This window comes from Musca autumnalis, unplaced genomic scaffold, assembly GCF_047663935.1.
Source record: "Musca autumnalis isolate F117 unplaced genomic scaffold, ASM4766393v1 scaffold_2, whole genome shotgun sequence".
NCBI lineage: Eukaryota > Metazoa > Arthropoda > Insecta > Diptera > Muscidae > Musca > Musca autumnalis.
The window spans coordinates 31,756,658-31,771,690 of record NW_027411755.1 but is presented as its reverse complement, the minus strand read 5'-3'; the positions used below and the strand labels follow the sequence as shown (position 1 = coordinate 31,771,690).

General features: G+C 37.7%; 1 protein-coding gene across 7 annotated transcripts in view; it reads left to right on the top strand.

Annotated features, from left to right (window-relative positions):
- The window catches only part of Pkg21D (Protein kinase, cGMP-dependent at 21D), a 173,192-nt gene that overhangs the window by 144,193 nt on the left and 13,966 nt on the right, over positions 1-15,033 (top strand). The window contains exon 1 of one of the 7 annotated variants that reach the window (XM_073967497.1): positions 11,392-14,646. The exons of the other annotated variants lie outside the window; for them this stretch is intronic. The gene's annotated coding sequence lies outside the window, so the exon portion shown is untranslated. Of the gene's footprint in view, positions 1-11,391; positions 14,647-15,033 lie in introns of those variants that run through there. 7 annotated transcript variants of the gene reach the window in all.

The window sequence follows — 15,033 nt, the reverse complement described above, 5'->3', positions numbered from 1 at the left end:
CTTTAAAAATACACGGGCCTCATTAATATTCTTTAAAAAAATCAGTCCCTATAAATATTCTATAAAAAATCCAAGGGCCTTAAAAATATTCTAAAAACATTTACGGGCCTTAAAAATATTCTTTCACAAATACCCGAGCCTTTAAAATACACGGTTTTTAAAATATTCTTTAAAAAATCAACGGGGTTTAAAAATATTCCTTAAAAAATACAAGTGCCTGGATTTTTCTTTAAATCCGCGTGCCTCAAAAATATTCCTTAAAAATCCACATCCAAAAAAAAATCCACCAACCTTAAAGTATTTTTTTTATACCCTCCACCATAGTATGGAGGGTATATTAAGTTTGTTTTTCCGTTTGTAACGCATTGAAATACTCATTTGCGACCCTATAAAGTATATATATTCTTGATCAGGGTAAAATTCTAAGTCGATCTGAGCACGTCCGTCCGTCCGTCCGTCCGTCCGTCTGTGGTAATCACTCTAGCATCCACAAAAATGGAGGTAGGACGCTGAAATTTTGGGAAAATGCGTCTTTTGTTTGCAGGCAGGTCAAGTTCGATGATGGGCTATATCGGTCCACGTTTTGGTATAGCCCCCATATAACGGTACCCCCCGATTTACGGTATTTTGACGTTTTTAGCTACATTTTCAGACCGATTTGGCTATAATTTGACGTTTAGGGTTCTGAAGTGTCAATAAACATATATAACAAAACTTGTGGACATAGGTCCACGTTTTGGTATAGCCTCCATATAACGGTACCCCCCGATTTGCGGTATTTTGACGTTTTTCGCTAAATTTTTAGACCGATTTAGCTATAATTTGACATTTAGGGTTCCTAAGTATCAACAAACTTATATAACAAAAGTTGTGGACATAGGTCCACGTTTAGGTATAGCCCCCATATAACGGTACCCCCCGATATACGGTATTTTGACATTTTTAGCTACATTATCAGACCGATGTAGCTATAATTTGACATTTAGGGTTCTTAAGTGTTAATAAACATATATATTAGAAGTTGTGGACATAGGTCCACGTTTTGGTATAGCCCCCATATAACGGTACCCCCCGATTTGCGGCATTTTGACGTTTTTAGCTACATTTTCAGACCGATGTAGCTATAATTTGACATTTAGGGTTCTTAAATGTCAATAAACTTATATAACAATAGTTGTGGACATAGGTCCACGTTTTGGTATAGCCCCCATATAAAGGTACCCCCCGATTTACGGTATTTTGACGGTTTTAGCTACATTTTCAGACCGACTTAGCTATATTTTGACATTTAGGGTTCTTAAGTGTCATTAAACTTATATAACAAAAGTTGTGGACATAGGTCCACGTTTTGGTATAGCCCCCATATAACGGTACCCAACGATTTACGGTATTTTGACGTTTTTAGCTACATTTTCAGACCGATGTAGCTATAATTTGACATTTAGGGTTCTTAAGTGTCAATAAACTTATATAACAAAAGTTGTGGACATAGGTCCACGTTTTGGTATAGCCCCCATATAACGGTACCACCCGATTTACGGTATTTTGACGTTTTTAACTACATTTTCAGACCGATTTAGCTATAATTTGACATTTAGGGTTCTTAAGAGTCAGTAAACTTATATAACAAAAGTTGTGGACATAGGTCCACGTTTTGGTGTAGCCCCCATATAACGGTACCCCCCGATTTACGGTATTTGGCCGTTTGTAGCTGCATTTTCAGACCGATTTAGCTATAATTTGACATTTAGGGTTCTTAAGTGTCAATAAACTTATATAACAAAAGTTGTGGACATAGGTTCACGTTTTGGTGTAGCCCCCATATAACGGTACCCCCCGATTTACGGTATTTTGACGCTTTTAGCTACATTTTCAGACCGATGTAGCTATAATTTGACATTTAGGGTTCTTAAGTGTCAATAAACTTATATAACAAAAGTTGTGGACATAGGTCCTCGTTTTGGTGTAGCCCCCATATAACGGTACCCCCGATTTACGGTATTTGGCCGTTTGTAGCTGCATTTTCAGACCGATTTAGCTATAATTTGACATTTAGGGTTCTTAAGAGTCAATAAACTTATATAACTAGTGGACATAAGTCCATGTTTTGTCATATAACGTTACAGCCCGATTTCAGGTATTTTGACGTTTAAATTCACATTTCTTGACCGAATTAGCTATAATTTGATATTTAGGGTACTTAGTGACCAAAAAACTTATATTCGAAATAATTATGAACGTAGGTCCATGTTTTTGTATACCCCATATAACGGTACCTCGGTATAACGGTACCTCGGTATAACGGATTTCGGTATCCCCATATAACGGATTTTCGGTATTTTGAGAATTTTACCTGCAAGTTTTAACCGAATTATCTGTAATTTGAACATTTGATATTTGAAATTCTTAGTGGTCACGGCACCTCTCCACCAAAAATTGTCAAGAAAGGTCGATGTATTGATAAAGCTCCCATATAAAAGTACCTCCCGATTTTCAGTAATTTGATGATTTTAACTACAATATTAAACCGAACTGGCAGTAATTTGACATTTGAAGTTTTTAGTGGTCACAACACCTCTCCATAAAAAATTGTCAACATAGGTCCATGTTCGGATATAGCTCCCATATAACGGTACCTTCCAATTTTCAGTAATTGGCAATTTTAGCTAAAATTTTTAACCGAACTAAATGTAATTTGACATTTGAAGGTTGTAGTGGTCACCATACATCTGCATCCACAATTTTCAACATAGCCCCAATATAACGATACTTCCCGATTTTCGGTACTTTGAGGATTTTACATAAAACTTTTAACCGAACGTAGGTCCATGTTTTGGAATAGCCACAAAACAAACCTCCCGATTTTCCGCACCTTAGCTTTATTTTTTGGACGAACTTTCTGTAATTTTAAATTTAAAAGCTAACAAAAATTGTCCATTTAAGTTCATATTTTCGTATAGCCCACACCTCCGAACTAGCTGTTAATGACATTTGAAGTTCCCACGTTATGTACCGATTTTCGGTATTTTGAGGATTCTAGCTACAATTTTTAACCGAATTAGGAGTTATTTGACATTAAAGGCTCCCATCAAAAACTGTCAACATAGGTCCATGTTTTATTATAACCCCTATATAACGGTACTTCCCAATTTCTAGCCCACCAAAAATTGTCAACATACATACCTAGATATAGGCACAATAAAAACGGCCTACCGAATGAAACATTTTATGTATATTGTCTGACATTTCAACGTACCACTTAAATTTGGGGACAGGAATGAAAACTAATTATTTCATTTTAGTTCAGAACATTTTATGGTGGAGGGTATGAAAAGTTCGGCCCGGCCGAACTTAACGCTTTTTTACTTGTTTAATACTCGGGCCTTAAAAATATTCTTTACAAAAATCCACGGGCCTTACAAATATTTTTTAAAATATCAGTCTTTAAAAAAGCCACGGCCCTTAAAAATATTCTTTAAAAAATCCACGTGCCTCAAAAATATTGTTTAAAAGATCCACGTGTCTCAAAAATATTCCTAAAACATCCACGTGCTTCAAAAATATTCTATAACAAGTAAGAAAAGCGTTAAGTTCGGTCGGGCCGAACTTTTTATACCCTCCACCACAAATTTCAGCCATTTCGGTGGATTAATGTGGCCACAACCTTCAAAATACCGAAATTCGGTTACAACCGATTCTTTGGTCAAATGGGTCTAATACAATCAAAATATATTAAAATGACGCGTACTTTATAAGGGGTCTTATGTGGGGACTATACCAAAACGTGGACCTATATAACCCAACTTTGGTAGGAATGTTTTCTGGCCTCTGAAGACACAAAATACCAAATTACAACCAATTCTGTTGTCAAATGGGTCTAATACATTCAAAATATATTAAAATGACGCGTACTTTATAAGGGGCCTTATAAGGGGGCTATACCAAAACGTGGACCTATATAACCCAACTTTGGTAGGAATATTTTTTGGCCTCTGGAGACACAAAATACCAAATTACAACCAATTCGGTGGTAAAATGAGCCAAATATCTTAAAAATTCCTTAAAACGACGACGCGTCACGCGTCATTTTGTATGGGGGCTATACGAAAGCGTGGACCTACATAGCCCGCTTTCAATACCAAAAGTCCTACATAAATATAACATATTTTCCCAAAATTTCATCAAACTACGTCAATCCGTTCGGACGCTAGAGTGATTTCCACAGACGGACAGACGGACAGACAGACAGACGGACAGACGGACGGACATGGCTATATCGATGTAGAATTGCACGCTGATCAAGAATATATATACTTTGTGGGGTCTACAATGATTATTTCGAGTAGTTACAAACGTAGTGACAAACTTAATATACCCCCATCCTATGGTGGAGGGTATAAAAAAACCACGTACCCCAAAAATATTCTTAAAAAATCCACGTGTCTTAAAAATATTCCTTAAAAATCCACAGGCCTTACAAATATTCTTTAAAAATCCAAAGGCCTTATAAATATTCTTTAACAAGTAAGAACGGCGTTAAGTTCGGCCGGGCCGAACTTGTTATACCCTCCACCACAAGTTGTATTGAAGTAAAATGGAATAATTAGTTTCCTTTCGTGTATGAAGAAGACTTAATACTAAATTTCAGCAATTTTGGTAAAACAATGTGAGGCACCATTCTATGGGGGCTATTTCAAAATGTCGATCTATACCGACAAATTTCTGACGGAAAGTTTTTAGGCTCAAAGAAGACTAAATACCAAATTTCCTATATTTCGGTAAGAAAATGTGACTAAAACTTAAAAAATACCGAAAGTCAAGAAGTACGCTTCTATGGGAATATAGGAAGATGTGGACCTATACTGATAATACTCTTCTGGAATATTTTATAACTCTTGGAAGACGAAATAACGAATTTCAGCCATTTCGTTTGGATATTGACGTCACAATCTTCAGTATTACAAAAATCGGGAGGTACCGTTCTATGGGGGCTATATGAAGGCGTGGACCTATACCGACAAATTTAAGGAGGAAGTTTGAGCACCCCCAACAAAGTCTAAATACCAAATTTCAGCCATTTCGGTGGAATATTGAGGCCAAAGCGTTCAAAATACCGAAAATCGGGAGGTACCGTTCTATGGGGGCTATATGAAGGCATGGACCGATACCGACAAAGTTCTGGGGGAAGTTTTATACCACCAACGTATACTAGGTACCAAATTTCAGCCATTTCGGTGTGATAATGAAGCTAAAACCTTGAAAATACCGAAAATCGGGAGGTACCGTTCTATGGGGGCTATATAAAGGTGTGGACCGATACCGACAAAATTCTGGGGGAAAGTTTTATACCCCTAAAGAAGACTACGTACCAAATTTCAGCCATTTTGGTAGGATAATGAAGCTAAAACCTTAAAAATACCGAAAATCGGGAAGTACCGTTCTATGGGGGCTATATAAAGATGTGGACCGATACCGACAAAATTCTGGGGGAAAGTTTTATACCCCTAAAGAAGACTACGTACCAAATTTCAGCCATTTTGGTAGGATAATGAAGCTAAAACCTTAAAAATACCGAAAATCGGGAGGTACCGTTCTATGGGGGCTATATAAAGGTGTGGACCGATATCGACAAAATTCTGGGGGAAAGTTTTATACCCCTAAAGAAGACTACGTACCAAATTTCAGCCATTTTGGTAGGATAATGAAGCTAAAACCTTAAAAACACCGAAAATCGGGAGGTACCGTTCTATGGGGGCTATATGAAGGTGTGGACCGATACCGACAAAATTCTGGGGGAAAGTTTTATACCCCTAAAGAAGACTACGTACCAAATTTTAGCCATTTTGGCAGGATAATGAAGATAAAACCTTAAAAATACCGAAAATCGGGAGGTACCGTTCTATGGGGGCTATATCAAAACGTGGACCGATATATCCCATTTTCAATACCAACCATCCTGCAAGTAATAAAAACTTCTGTACCAAATTTTGACTCTCTATCTTTAAAATTGCGAGCTGTATCTTGATTTCAACAGACAGACGGACGGACTGACGGACGGACGGACAGACGGACATGGTCAAATCGACATAGAATTTTATGCTGATCAATAATATATATATACTTTATAGGGTCTCCGACGAATATTTCAATGTGTTACAAACGGAATGACAAATTTAATTATACCCTCCATATGGTGGAGGGTATAAAAATACACGGGCCTTATTAATATTCTTAAAAAATCAGTCCTTATAAAAAATCCAAAGGCCTTAAAAATATTCTAAAAACATTTACGGGCCTTAAAAATATTCTTTCACAAATCCCCGAGTCTTAAAAATACACGGGTTTTAAAATATTCTTTAAAAACTCAATGGGGTTTACAAATATTCCTTAAAAAATACACGTACCTCGATTTTTTAAATCCGAGTGGCTCGATTTAAAAAGGCCTTATAAATATTCTTAAAAGAAACACGGACATCCTTTAAAAAATCCACCAACCTTAAAATATTTTCTTAAAAATACTCTTTAGAAAAATCCACAGGCCTTACAAATATTCTTTTAAAAAATCCGTCCTTATAAATATTCTTTAAAAAATCCGGGGTCCTTAAAATATTCTTTAAAAAAGCCACGTGCCTCAAAAATATTCTTTAAAAAATTCACGTGTCTCAACAATATTCTTTAAAAAAGCCACGTGCCTCAAAGATATTGTTTAAAAGATCCACGTGTCTCAAAAATATTCTTAAAAAATCCACGTGCCTCAAAAATATTCTTTAAAAAATTCACGTGTCTCAAAAATATTATTAAAAACCAACGTGTCTCAAAAATTTTCTTAAAAAATCCACGTGACTTAAAAATATTCCTTAATAAAGGAGCATCCAAAATTTTTTTAAAAAATCCGCGTGCCTCCCTAAAAAACAGGCCTAAAAATATTCTTTAAAAAGACCAAAGGCCTTATAAATATTTTTTAAAAAAATTGGACTTTATATTCTTTAAAAAATCCATTTTCTAAAAAATACCCGTGCCTTATAAATATTTTTTAAACAAATTGGGCTTTTTATTCATTAAAAAATCCATTTTCTAAAAAATGCTCGGGCCTCAAAAATATTTTTTAGAAAAATTTACGGGCCTTATAAATATTCTTTAAAAAATACACGGGCCTTAGAAATATTCTTTAAAAATCTACGGGTCTTAAAAATGTTATTTGAAAAATCGACGGGCCTTAAATAAATGCTTTAAATCTCCACGGACTTTAAATATATTCTTTAAAAAATGCACCGACTTTATATATAAATTATATACATTTAAATATTTTTTAAAAGATCCACGTGTCTCAAAAATCGGGACGAAGTCTCGGGGATATTGAGGCCACAACCTTTAAAATACCGGAAATTGGGAGGTACCGTTCTATGAAGACGCGGACTTATACAGTTAACTTTCAGGTGGAATTTCGGTGGGATATTGAAGCTAAAACCTTGAACACACCTAAAATGGAGAAGTGCCGTTCTATGAAGGCTATATGAAGATCTGGACCTATACCGAACATTTTCAGGTTAATAGTTTTATACCGCCAACGAAGACTAAATGCCAGGTTTTAGCCATTACAGTGGGATATTGGGGTAAAACCTTGAAAATACCGAAAATCGAGGGTACCGTTATATAGGGGCTATATGAAGACTCATACCGACGGTGGAAAGCTTTATTTCCACAACGAAGATTAAATACCAAATTTCAGTCATTTCGTAGGAATATTGAGGCCACAACCTTCAAAATACCGAAAATCGGGGGTATCGTTCTATGTGGGCTATATTAAGGCGTGGACCTGTACAGAGAAATTTCTGTGGGAAAGTTGTATACCCCCCAACAGACACTAAATACCAAATTTCAGTCCTTTCAGTGTGTTATTGTGGCCACAAGCCTTAAAAGTTTAGTGGCATATGTTGCGGTTATCTGTTGTGATTTGAGCTTTCCTTTGCTCAACTTCCGTGTTCTACATGTTCGTTATTTAATTGTCACATATATTCGGGTGAATACCTTTGATGCAACAAGATGGTGCTTCGGAACGATGTTTACTCCTTGGATCGACCATACTACCACATTTTTGCCGCTGCGAAGTCTATCAGCCTTATTTCGTTATCAGATGTATCATTGTGAAGACTGAGTTCCCCGACTGTTAGGTAAAAGACATTATCCATTCCAATTTTGGCATTAAATCGCCAGGAATAATTGTCATGAGTAGAGCATCGGTCAAAATATCGTAAAATATGTCGTTGATCGTCTGATTGTATTTGTTTTCGGTGGATGAAGATTTTAGCGTTTATAAAATTTGTAGAAAGTATTTCATTCACCGGGGTGGATTTAGATACTATTGGTCTGTTTCTCTAAGACGATTCGAATTCAAATTCGTTCGATATACTAGCAAACCTCCTGTTGTTATAAAAAATTGTTTGATTGAAAACAAAATTTGAATTAAACATTTTTCAGAAATCAAAAGTTTCGTCTTAGTGAAAGAGCCATGTATGTTTTTACCTACGACTAACTACCAATAGAGTTGAGTAATCTAGTTTCTAGTTCACTGTACTAGTTCCAAAACGCATGAGTAACGTCATAAAATATAATATTACGTATACGCAGGTTGTTTAAACAAATGATGTGGACCATTGGAACTGCGTTGTGAACTAGATAGTTCCATATAGTTCATTTGGCAAAACACTAATTAATTACTAATTTGCATCCTGATATTTATACCGTCCTTGTTCTTTCTAAGTACCTTTGCCACTTTCTCCATAAAGAGTCCGAACATTCCGGGTGCAGATATCGTTCTTATGGGTGAAGGGCAGCAATAAGCTCACTACCCCTAACGGATGATAAAGGCAGTTCTCTAGGTAACACACGGGGGAAGTCAGTTTCTAATTGAGATGTAAAAGGGACCAATATTTGCCATGTTAAGGGCGGTATCTTTCATTCCTTATGTCACCCTCTTATATCCACAACAATTCGAATAAAAACTCTCTTAATTCTTCCAAAACCTATAGAAATTACTTTCTAGTCAATTAAACCTCCATAATTTAGTCAAAAATCATTTTCGAAAATTAAAAATTGATTTTTATTGATCTGGAATCACAACGTCGTCGTCATGACCAAAGAAGTTTATTTAAGTTTGTTTTTTTTCTTCTTCTTATTCCTCGAAATAAACATAAGCGTTGTGGCGACTCGTGGCATACACACAGACAATCCTATACGCGAGCTCATCTGCTTTGATACGCAAATACAAAAATAGTCAAAATGCAACATCAACAACAAATTATCCATTCGTCCATTACTAAAAAGTGATAGGTCAAATCGCCAGCAATTATTTATGCAAGAAAAATCTCTACAGAATCCAAAACACAACGAAAAACAACCAAAACAATTGTCTTGAGAAAACCACACAAACAACAACAACATCAGCAACAGTGTATTCAGAAAAAGTATAAATTATGAGTAGAGTATTTATAGTTTAGTTTACAAATGGCAAGAGCAACAACAACAACAGTAACAGATATTCTCCCCATGACATTTGTTGACATTTGCTGGTGACAATCATTTGTCGCAGTTCATTTTGTGGTACGTGTGTACGTAGTTTCATACGTACGTACGTAACGTATACGTCGTCATTATTTTCAGTCATATCATAACGCTATTTGTTTGCAGATCATTTTTACACTTTCACAAGGCAGACGGACAAACAGTTCACAAAAACAAACATTAAGAACAAGAAAACATGGCACACAAATAAGAGCAGTGAATGCCCATTAGGCAGCAGCACCTCTTCACACCTTTGGTTCACAAAATGAAAACATGATAAACAAAATACTTTTTGTAGTTAATTTGTCTGTAGCAAATTTTTTATAAGAAAATTGGACAAAGCAACGGAAAATTGAGAACGACAATTTTAAAAATTTGATTTATTTATTTTCTAGAATTTTATTTTTGTTAGGGAAAACATAAGCGTCTAAAGTTTTACTTTAGTAATGGTCAAGGATATCCAGGAAGGGACAAGGAAAGTCTTTATCTTCAAAGATAATACTTTCGTGGATTTTTAAGAATATTTTTTCTGAGACTAGGAGAGGCTCGTGGATTTTTAAGAATATTTTTTTGGGACAAGCAGAGGCTCGTGGATTTTTAAAAATATTTTTTCTGTGACTAGCAGAGGCTCGTGGATTTTTTAAAATATTTTTCTGAGACTAGCAGAGGCTCGTGGATTTTTAAAAATATTTTTTCTGAGACTAGCAGAGGCTCGTGGATTTTTAAAAATATTTTTTCTGAGACTAGCAGAGGCTCGTGGATTTTTAAAAATATTTTTTCTGAGGCTAGCAGAGGCTCGTGGATTTTTAAAAATATTTTTTCTGAGGCTAGCAGAGGCTCGTGGATTTTAAAGAATATTTTTTCTGAGACTAGCAGAGACGCCTGGATTTTAAAGAATATTTTTTCTGAGACTAGCGGCGGCTCGTTGATTTTTAAGAATATTTTTTCTGAGGCTAGCAGAGGCTCGTGGATTTTTAAAAATATTTTTTCTGAGACTTGTGGAGTTTTAAGAATATTTTTTCTGAGACTAGCGGAGGCTCGTTGATTTTTAAGAATATTTTTTCTGAGACTAGCAGAGGCTCGTGGATTTTTAAGAATCATTTATCTGAGAGCAGCAGAGGCTCGTGGATTTCTAGGAATCATTTATCTGAGGCCAGCAGAAGCTTGTGGATTTTTAAGAATCATTTATCTGAGACCAGCAGAGGCTCGTGGATTTTTAAAAATATTTTGTTCTGAGACTAGCAGAGGCTCGTGGATTTCTGGGAATCATTTATCTGAGGCCAGCAGAAGCTTGTGGATTTTTAAGAATCATTTATCTGAGACCAGCAGAGGCTCGTGGATTTTTAAAGAATATTTTTTCTGAGACTAGCAGAGGCTCGTGGATTTTTAAAGAATATTTTTTCTGAGACTAGCAGAGGCTCGTGGATTTTTAAAGAATATTTTTTCTGAGACTAGCAGAGGCTCGTGGATTTTTAAAAAATATTTTTTCTGAGACTAGCAGAGGCTCGTGGATTTTTAAAGAATATTTTTTCTGAGACTAGCAGAGGCTCGTGGATTTTTAAAGAATATTTTTTCTGAGACTAGCAGAGGCTTGTGGATTTTTAAAGAATATTTTTTCTGAGACTAGCAGAGGCTCGTGGATTTTTAAAGAATATTTTTTCTGAGACTAGCAGAGGCTCGTGGATTTTTAAAGAATATTTTTGCTGAGACTAGCAGAGGCTCGTGGATTTTTAAAGAATATTTTTTCTGAGACTAGCAGAGGCTCGTGGATTTTTAAAGAATATTTTTTCTGTGACTAGCAGAGGCTCGTGGATTTTTAAAGAATATTTTGGGTGACGTAGGGGATGGAAGATACCAAGGAACGGTCCTGACCGGTTTTAACATGGCAAAGCCCAGGATTTATCTTGGTCCCTCTTTCATCCCAAGTGGACACTGACCTCCCCGTGGTGTCACCTGGGGAACTGCCTTTAACACCCGTTAAAGGTAGTGAGCTAACATGTGCCGCGCGTTCACCCATAAGAACGTTAAAAACTTGGGTTTGGGCGTCGGGTTAGTAACCCTCCCCTAGAAAAAACAGCCTACTATGAAAAAACGAAAGAAAAGAAAAACAAACCCCTCTAAAGTTGACGAACCCCGCAAACGTTTTAAGGACCATGATCTGCGAATCTGCACCTGGAATGTTCGCACTCTTTATAGAGAAGGTGCAGTCTTCGCACTGACAGACGTGCTTGAAAAGTACAAGACCGATATTACTGCCATACAGGAAATACGATGGATTGGGAAAGGCGTCACAACAACACCTAAAGGTGACGCACTGTATTATAGCTGCCATGACGTAAAGCATGAGTTTGGTTGTGGATTCGTAGTTAGTCGGAGACTAAAACATCTTGTATCCAGCTTCACTCCAGTGAATGAAAGACTTGCTGCAATTCGAATAAAAGCTAAATTCTTCAACATCAGCTTTATTTGCGCTCATGCTCCCACTGAAGAAAAGGACGAACAGACCAAAGATATATTTTACGAGTGCTTAGAAGAAACATATGACCGTTGCCCTGCCCATGACATTAAAATCATTCTAGGCGATTTTAATGCCAAAATTGGAAAGGAGAATATCTTTGGCCCAACAGTCGGGAAATTCAGTCTCCACAGTGAAACATCTGACAATGGTATGAGACTGATAGACTTTGCAGCTGCAAAAAACATGGTAGTTAGCAGTACCAGATTTAATCATCTCGATATTCATAAGGGCACCTGGCTGTCTCCAGATCAGAAAACAAGAAACCAAATTGATCATGTTGTGATAGATGGAAGACATTCATCGAGCGTGTTGGATGTACGATCGTTCCGAGGCGCAAACATTGATTCGGACCACTACCTTGTTGCAGCAAAGGTACGCACCCGCTTAAACGTAGCAAACAAAGTACGAGCAGACACAACACGAAAGTTAGACATCGGTAAGCTGCAATCACAACAGATAGCCACAGCATATTCCACTCAACTAGCCCAATTGCTTAATCAAAGCCCTCCTCATCCCGATAACATATCAGCGCAATGGCAAAGCATTGCCCACTCCATGCAAACAGCCGCAAAATCCATACTTGGATACCAGAGACCTCCACCAAGGAATCCATGGTATGATGAGGAGTGTCGTGCTGCCACCGAAGAGAAAAATGCGGCATATAAGGCTACTTTACAATCCGTAGCAACGCGTAGCGCACGAGAGAGATACAGGGAGAAAAGGAGAGAGGAGAAACGTCTTTTCCGCAGGAAAAAGAGAGAGATGGAAAAGCGGGAGTGTGAAAAAATCGAGATGTACAGGAGCCAGAATGAAGTCCGAAAATTCTACCAAAGAGTCAAGCATCAAACTGATGGCTTTGGTACAGGCACATCCTCCTGTAGAGACCAGCAAGGTAATTTGGTAACTGATACAGATAGTATACTCAGGATATGGAAAGAACATTTTTCAAATCTGTTGGTATCCAATAGCAGCGAAGAAGACGAAGATACCACAGTCCCAATCCCAGAAGATGGTATTGAATGTATACTGCCCAGCCAAGATGAGGTAAAGACAGCAATAAATCGGCTGAAGAATAATAAGGCAGCAGGGGCCGATGGCTTACCAGCCGAGCTGTTCAAAACCGGAGGCGACACGCTGATAAGGTGTATTCATCAGCTAGTTAGCACCATCTGGCAGGAAGAACGAGTACCCGACGATTGGAACCTGAGTATCCTGTGCCCCGTCCACAAGAAGGGAGATAAGACTGTATGCTCTAACTATAGGGGCATAAGTCTACTCCCTATTGCCTACAAGATCGTGTCAGGGATATTGTGCGAACGACTAAAGCCAATGGTCAACGAGATTATTGGACCATACCAATGCGGCTTTAGACCTGGCAAGTCCACCATTGACCAGATATTTACCCTGCGGCAAATCCTGGAGAAGACCCAAGAGATGCAGATCGACACCTACCACCTTTTTGTCGATTATAAAGCAGCCTTCGACAGTCCGCTGCGCTCAAAGGTATTCCAAGCCATGTCTGAATTTGGTATTCCCGCAAAGCTCATCCGGCTTTGTAAAATGACTTTAACTGACACGAGGTCCTCAGTTAAAATAGGAAAGAACCTCTCCGAAGAGTTTGGTACCAAAAGAGGTTTCAGACAAGGAGACAGCCTTTCGTGTGACCTCTTCAACATCCTGCTAGAAAAGGTTATACGAGAGGCAAACGTCAAAAGAAGTGGCACAATCTACACCAATAGTCACATGTTACTTGCTTATGCTGATGATATAGACATCATGGGTCGATCAGTAAAAGAAGTAACTGATACCTTTATAAAGGTCGAAGGAGAATCTGCTAAAGTGGGTCTGGCGGTAAACGGTGAGAAGACCAAGTTGATGGTGTCGACGCGCAATGCGTCCATTGAGCTCGGACCGACTGTGGAAGTTGGTTCCTATAATATTGAGGTAGTAAAAGACTTCGTCTACCTCGGCACCTCCGTCAACACAACAAACGACATCAGTTGTGAAATAAAAAGAAGAATTGTATTGGCCAACAGATGCTACTTTGGATTAAGTAAGCAGTTTAAAAACAAAGCCACATCTCGTCAAACAAAAATAACGCTCTACAAAACACTGATACTACCCGTGCTGATGTATGGCTCCGAAGCCTGGGTACTTGCGCAAGCAGACATGGCAGTGCTTGGTGTGTTTGAGAGGAAAATTCTTCGAAAGATCTACGGACCAATCTGCGTTGACGGTGAATATCGACGTCGCATGAACCACGAGCTGTATCTGCTATACAACGACATGAATATTGTTAAACGTATCGAGATGCAGCGATTGCGTTGGCTAGGCCATATCATAAGAATGAGCGATGATGAACCCGCTAAAAAGGCGTATGAATACATGCCACATGGCGGTGCACGCAGAATTGGCAGGCCAAGGAATAGATGGCGCAAACAAGTGGATGTTGAGATGAAAAGGCGCGGTATTCCAGAGAGCAAAGCAACAAATAGAGAGGAATGGAGATCTCTTCTTAGTTCGGCCTATAGAACAAATGTTCTGTAATGGGCCAGCTAAGTAAGTAAGTAAGTATTTTTTCTGAGACTAGCAGAGGCTCGTGGATTTTTAAAGAATATTTTTTCTGAGACTAGCAGAGGCTCGTGGATTTTTAAAGAATATTTTTTCTGAGACTAGCAGAGGCTCGTGGATTTTTAAAGAATATTTTTTCTGAGACTAGCAGAGGCTCGTGGATTTTTAAAGAATATTTTTTCTGAGACTAGCAGAGGCTCGTGGATTTTTAAAGAATATTTTTTCTGAGACTAGCAGAGGCTCGTGGATTTTTAAAGAATATTTTTTCTGAGACTAGCAGAGGCTCGTGGATTTTTAAAGAATATTTTTTCTGAGACTAGCAGAGGCTCGTGGATTTTTAAAGAATATTTTTTCTGAGACTAGCAGAGGCTCGTGGATTTTTA